Source organism: Myotis davidii, unplaced genomic scaffold, assembly GCF_000327345.1.
Source record: "Myotis davidii unplaced genomic scaffold, ASM32734v1 scaffold1681, whole genome shotgun sequence".
Classification (NCBI taxonomy): domain Eukaryota; kingdom Metazoa; phylum Chordata; class Mammalia; order Chiroptera; family Vespertilionidae; genus Myotis; species Myotis davidii.
Window position 1 is genome coordinate 66,849 of NW_006290774.1, and position 7,752 is coordinate 74,600.

A 7,752-nucleotide genomic window follows, 5' to 3' on the forward strand; every position below is an offset into this window, starting at 1 on the left:
TTTTCCAGTTGACCCATGTACTAGTAATTCCAAAGTTTTTCCTAAAATAGCCTCAATCTGCCATGGACTGGGGGATGTAAACATTAAATGTCTATTTCTCACAGCTCTGAGGGCTGGGAAATCTGAGCTCAAGTTGCCAGCTCAGGTGGTTGCTGGTGAGCCCCTCTTCCTGGTCTGCAGACAGATACTTTAACTGTGGCCTCACATGATAGATGTAATTTCTCTCCTGCCCCCTTTTAAAGGGCACCAACCCTATCATAAGAGTTCCACCCTCACAACCAGTGACCTCCCTGTGGAGGGCATGGCTGAGCAGCTCCGTGACATCCTACCTCCTGTCCAGTTTGTTTGTGGAGAGGCCTGCAGTGAATTAGCCTGGTTAGTACCATTTTGTAGATAAAGCGATTGAGGCTTAGAAAGACTAGGTAACTTGCTCGAAATCATGTAACTAGTTAATGACATAGGACTTGGAAACATTTGCCTTTTTATTGGATTCGAAGAGCAATGTAAACAAAGAAGCAAAAAATGTCTGTCTGATTTCCTCTCTTCATCTTTGAACTGGAACTAAGAAGAGAGAAGAGCCAGTCATGCATGTAAGCAAATCATCATCCTGTGAGAGCCATTCCCATGGCTGGGGGCAATCCAAGTCCTCCTGCTTGTAACAAGCATAAAACCTGCTCTCACTTCCTAGGGTCTCCGACAATATGTTCCCGGGGCTGATGTGACTAGAAACCGGCCCTATATCCAACTTATTTCAAAATCTCCAACTCCAAAGATTTCCAGAAAGGAGATCATAAAGATCAACATTTTAAAAAGCCATGTTTGTAAATATCACATAAATTACACATGACCTTCACCAGAGGAGCTTTTGGTATAATTCCTTAAGCCCCCAACTATGTCCCAGTAGCCTTGCTAAGATGTCTGAAAGCATCATCTAACTACAACTTCACATCCCTCTCTGTGAAGAAACTGTTTTAAAAGCAGAGGTTCAATAAAGTATCCAAGAGCACAAAGAGATTAAGAGAAGGAACCAAAATCTCAACATAGTCTGACTGCCTGTACTTCCTGCTCTCAAATAAGACTAATGCATCATACTTAACAAAAGACTCAGAATTGTGCCTAAGTACTTCCTCTCCATTTGCTTTCTGAGTTTCTTTTTTTTTTTCTAACTTGAAAACATCTTTCACAAAAGCAGCCCATGATGTTTTTTTTCTGATAGGTGCTAAATAAAGAGTTTGGTGATGTACGACCAAGATTGCAAATCTCTCTGAATTCAATTATTAAACGGATGTTTAGGTATTTATTGCTGTCTTAAGAACTCTGCACAGTGGTTTTGAAAAACTGCCCTGATTCATGGTTCCTATCTGAGTCTTTACCAAATGCACATTTTTTAAATACAAGGTGGTAACATGAGGTTATAGAAATATTGCATGTACATTCATATTCTATAATCCTGAAAATAAAATACTAGGTTACTTTTAGGAAAAATTCCTTCCTGCTTTTATTTCTCATTCTAAAACCATAATTATCTATGAGAGGAGAGATAGATACAGAGCTTTGAGAAAATGGAAAATTGGTTAGTCAAACATCAAAATAAGGATTAATACTATACTCTATTTTACACAAGTGCAAGGTATCATTTGAGTTCAGCAATTAATAATGGCATATTTGATTCTAATGAAGCTCCCTCTACATGCACATCTAATTACTACATTTTCTGAGAAGATTTTGAATAACACCCTAATGCTTACTATTGCTCTTTTCATTTAGAAACATAAAATAGCTCCAAACCTTCATGCTTTAGGGAATGTTTATAGGCAACCAAAACTATTATCATAACAAGAGTCCCAGTGCACAAAAACTTGGAGGGGGGCGTCCCTCAGCCCGGCCTGTGCCCTCTCGCAGTCTGGGACCCCTCAGGGGATGACCACCTGCTGGCTTAGGCCCACTCCCCAGGGGGCCCAAGATGGCAATCAGACATCCCTCAGGCAGCCAGGCAGCCCTCGGGGGATATCCACTTGCCAGTGGGGAGCAAGCCTAAACTGCAGTTGGACATCCTTAGCGCTGCTGAGGAGGCAGGAGAGGCTCCCACCACCACCTCTGCACTGGCAGCCATCAGCCTGGCTTGTGGCTGAGCAGAGCTCCTCCCATGTGAGAGAGACCTGATCACCAGAGGGCAGCTCCTGCATTGAGAGTCTACCCCCCTGGTTGTTAGTGTGTTTCATAGTGACCAGTCATTCCCAGTTGCTCTGCTGTTAGGATCAGTTTGCATATTACCCTTTTACTATATAGGATGGAGGCCTGGTGCATGGGTAGGGGCCAGCTGGTTTGCCTTGAAGGGTGTCCCAGATCAGGTTAGGGGTCCCACTTTGGTGCCTGGCCAGCCTGTATGAGGAGCTGATGGCTGTTTGCAGCTGGTCACACCCCCTTGATGGTGGGGGTCCTGCTTGGGTGCCTGGCTACTCTGGGTGAGGGTATGATGGCTGTTTGCAGCTGGTCACACTCCCTTCAGGTTGGGGGTCCCCACTTCCTCATCACGCCCAGCTGGCTGAAAGCAGGTTTCTGGGGTTTGTTTAGCTTCTATAATTGCAACATTGTTTCTTAGAGTGCAGCTTAGAGGCCAGCAGTGGCAGGCGGGGAACTTTGGCTTCCTCTATCACTGGAGCAAGCAAGCCTCCTGTTCGTTTCAGCTGCCTGGCTGCCGGCCGCCATCTTGGTTGGTAGTTAATTTGCATATCACCCTGATTAGCCAATGGGAAGGGTAGCAAAGTTACAGTTAATTACCATGTTTCTCTATTATTAGATAGGATAATTCAGATGGATTATGTATCTACAACAATAAACTACCTGTAGCTCCAGCTAGAGCTCAAAGACAGTTTGTGAAAGGACCTCTGCATGTCCATTATTCCTTCCTCCCACCCATGACACTAACTACTCATTGTGGGATCGTCATAAAGGAATTAAGAGAAATAAATGTACACCCCTCCTCACTGTTTACCAAGCACTCTGCTCTTTTCAAAGATCCCATTCAAATGCCCAAGAACCTATCACAGCACAGAGCATGCCCCGGTGTGAATTTAGAAATGGAAAAAATGACTCTTAAATGACTGTAGAATCCATGACTCTGAGCTCCAAGGCAAGGCTGGCTCTCTGTCATCCATATCCTCCCATTTGGAAAGAGAGCTCTAAGGTAGGGTCACGAAAGGAAGTCGCTCAAAGAGTCGTTATTTCAAAATCCTCCCAAGAGCCCCATATCTGGTGTATTCTTGAAGGAACAGGGAAAGGCAGGGCATCAACTGGAGATGTTGACTATGATAAACACTGGTGAAGAAAGAAAGGTGGCAGAATGGTAAAGATTGAGGAGGATGGATAAAAGAAAGGCACCATTAGACACTGCAAACCTAGAACACGCCTAGGCATTCCAAAAGATAGGATCCCAACCTCAGCACTATTGGCATTTGAACTGGATACCACTTTGTTCTGGGATCTTTGCTGGGATTTAGGATGCTAAACAGTGTAGGATGTTTATTAACATTCCTATTAGCTGCTATTAGTACTACCCCACTTCCCAATTTTAATAATCAGAAATGTGTGCAGATATTGCCAAATATTGCCCATGGGCATATTTTTTTCCAGTTGAGAGCCACAGTCCTAAGGTATACGGATTGATTCCAGCCCAGCCCGTGGTGACCAGGCTTCTTTTATCAGTAAAGAGAGAGTGGATACTCACATCGAGCTTATTACGGGCCAGACATCTTTGACAGTACTTTATATATAAACTCATCTAACCCTTAGATAAACTCCATGGGTTTGTGTGTATATATATATAATATAGATGAGGAAGCTGAAGCACAGATCAGGTGAGGAACCTGTTGGAGGTCACATTTTTAGTAAGTAACAGAACCAGTTGCTCCCCCTGTGTGCTGCTCCACAGGGCAGCCAGCTCCCTGGGCTTGCTCAGGGCGGTCCCCCGCCCAGGAGACTGAGAATCGTACTCCAAGCAAGGCCTTTCTCCTTCTACCACATAAAGATGTCTCCTAAAACAAAAGGCAGGATGGTAGACTATAAGATGATAGTTACTCGTGAGCACAACTCTGAAACACCCATATTTCAATGACAAAGAACACATTCCACTTTGTAATCCAAATTCAGCATATGGTCTCCCATTCACATGAAGAATCCACCAGACTTAGAAGCAGTTAGGTGTCCCCAGGAATGAGAGGTAGTATTGTCCCCAGAAAACAATTTTTACTCATCATTTCCATGTTCAGAACCTCATTCCTCTTTGCTCACCCATCTCAAACAACATATTACACCATAGATTATGTATGTAATAGTGGCCCGGTGCATAAAACTTGTGCATTCAGTGCAGGGTTGGTGCCTCAGCCCCGCTTGCACCCTTTCACAATCCAGGAAACCTCAGGGGATGTCCAACTGATGGCTTAAGAGGGCCTAAGCCATCAGTTGCACATCCTTAGGGCTGCCGTGAAGGCAAAAGAGGCTCCTGCCACCACCACTGAGCTCACCAGCCATGAGTCCAACTTCTGGCTGAGTGGAACTCCCCCTGTGGGAGCACACTGACCACCAGGGGACAGCTCCTGCATTGAATGTCTGCCCCGTGGTGGTCAGTGCATGTCATAGTGACTGGTTGTCCCACTGTAGAGCCGAAACCGGCTCTTCAACATCCCCTAAGGGGTCCCAGATTGTGAGAGGGCACAGGACAGGCTGAGGGACCCCACCAATGCATGAAAGGGGCTGGGGAGGGCACGGGAGGTTGGCCAGCTGGGGAGGGACCTCAAGAGGGCTCCAGGTGTGTTTGGCCCATCTCACTCAGTCCTGACCAGCCAGCTGGACCCCAGCACCAAGCTAACCTACCAGTCAGAGCATCTGTCCCTTGGTTGTCAATGCACGTCATAGCAATTGGTCAACTATCTGCCCCCTGGTGGTTATTGCATGTCATGTGGAGTGGTTGAGCGGCCTTAGCATATCATTAACATATTAGGCTTTGATCAGTTGAACTGCCAACCAGACGACTGGACACTTATCATATTAGGCTTTTATTATATAGGATAAGAATAATAAAATTTTGCACTATGCCTTTGATGGTTTTGTGCCAACTTGCCTGGGCTAAGGGACTCAGATAGTTGGTAAAACATGATTTCTGGGTATATCTCTGGGGGTGTTTTGGGAAGAGATTAGCAATCTTTATTAACCAGTAGATTGAGTAAAGTTTATCCTCCCCAAAGTGATTGAGCATCATCCATCCTTTGAGAGTCTGTCCAGAAAAAAAAGGCAGAGGAAGGGCACATTTCTCTCTTTGCTTGAACTGGGAAATTGATCTTTTCCTGTCCTCAGACATCAATGTGCCTGGTTCTTAGGCCTTTGGACTCTGGTGGGGACTTAATCATCTGCCCACTGCTCCCAGCTGCCAGATTGTACTGAATTATGCCATCAGCTGTCCCGGGCCTCCAGCTTGCAGATGGCAGTCAGATAGTGGGATTTCTTTGCCCCCATTATATATACAGAAACTCACTATAAAATATTATATGGTAATGTGCTATCAATTTATCATATACCTGTCTTTTCTGTTTCTCTAGAGGACCCTAACTATTACAGCATTCTAAGTTCTTCTTTGTACAATATAGAAGCAGAAATCTTGGCTGGATTTAATTAACAATTAATGATTAATGAATAAGCAAGAAAGCCCACTTACTAAGCACACAGGCGTCACTATCTCCAGCTCTGCAAGTCAAGGTGTAGAGTCATCAGCCAGATGGCATAACAAGCACCACTTCCAGAGAGCTCAGGCTCACAGTCCACAAAACCCCGTTGGAAGCCGAAATAAGCACTGGGTGGTCTGAAGGAGGATGTGAATGGATGGGGGGTGGGTATGAGAGGGGATACAGATGCTGAGCTTCCTCCTCACACTGCCTTTCCTCACAGGACAGAATGGGAAGGTTAATTCTCTGTGCCATTGATTAGCAAGTTCCAGAACAACAGTAGCATCTTCTTTTTTTCCCTGAAATAAGACAGCCTATTGATTCTGCTTTGAAAAATGAACACCTGGTTTCAGGAAACACGTTCCTTTTTTTGTTTCTAAAAAAGCAATCCTAAAAAATAAAAATGCATATGTATTCCTCTACAGCATTGATGCAATTAGTTGAGGCAGTAAAAGTGGCTCTTCCATTATTCCATTTTTGTAATAACGCTTCTCTCTGGAGCATAAATATTAATACAGTCACACTCTCCAAAAAGGTGAATTGCTAACTCTGCCAAGTCCCCAGGAATAATACACTTCAAGTCATTGTCTCCAGGATCACAGAGCAATGCTCAGCCCTCCTGGGTAGAAATGCTAATGGCTACAACTCATACCTCACTGGCAGGCAAAGGCAGCTGGAGGGATAGTCAGGAAGGAAAGACCCCTGAGAATGGATACATAGGACTTCCTAGACATTAAGGTAATCTCAGCCACGCCACTGGACTCCCTAAGTCATCATTTCTGTCATCCTTAGTCCCTTCCTACTCTGCACAATCACCTCTCTGGCATCCTGCCAGAGAGAAAAGCCTAGATGAGGACTGGTGAAGAATTTGCAATTCATATGGCAGCTATTTGCAATAAGGTGCTTAGCTCATGCCTGTCCAGTTCTCTTCTTAGGAAGCACCCAAGTCCTACTTTCTGCCTCATTTCCCCATTGGTGCCTTCCCACCCCCGTCTCCAGATAACAGGCCAAAGTGCTGCTGCTTCTCAACCATCTCTGTTCTTTTCTTCCAGAAAATCAAAGATTTAGAACAAAGATCTTACTTAATGACCTAGTTTGAACTGAGCAACTTATTCCTTCCTAAGGATTAGAACATTAAACTGATTTTTCCCAAAATATGTCTAAATGGATATCTCTTTAACAATAAACAGTAATACCAGCAAATAACATATTCAAAGGCAAAAACTTACAAGGTAAATGTTTCTAAATTTTCTTATATTTTTTCTTTCTTTTACTTCTCTTGATCGAAGCTAACTTTAATCTCCTTACATTACCTAGTCTTTGTTTGGAATTATCCTATCTAATAAAAGAGAAACATGGTCATCAGCATATGACCGCTACCCTTCCCATTGGCTAATCAGGGCGATATGCAAATTAACTGCCAACCAAGATGGCGGCCAACAGCCAGGCAGCTTGAAACTAACATGAGGCTTGCTTGCTTCAGTGACGGAGGAAACCAACGTTCCCCGCCTGCCTTGCCGGCCTCTGAGCCTGCAGTTTGAAACATTGTAACAAATATAGAAGCTAAACAAACCCCCAGAAACCTGCTTTCAGCGAGCCGGGATCTTAGAGCTGGAGTTATACATTGTTTCAATTATAGAACCCAAACAAACCAGATACCTGCTTTCAGAAGCAGAGGCCTCAGAGCTGGACCCAGAGCTAAAGTGGGCCCAGAATAAAAAAAAAAAAAGAAAAAAAGGAGCAGTTGGGAGCTTCAGCCCTCAGCCCCTCACCTAGGCTGGCCAGGCACCCCAGTGGGGACCCCCACGCTGAAGGGTGTGTGACCAGCTGCAAACAGCCATCATCCCCTTGCCCAGGCTGCCCAGGCACCCCAGTGGGGACCCCCACCCTCATCCAGGACACCCTTCAGGGCAAACCAGTGGGTCCCACCCATGCACCAGGGCCTCTATCCTATATAGCAAAAGGGTAATATGCCTCCCAGCACTGGGATCAGTGGAGCTGAGAGGCTTCCCGGCACCAGGATCGGAGTGACAGG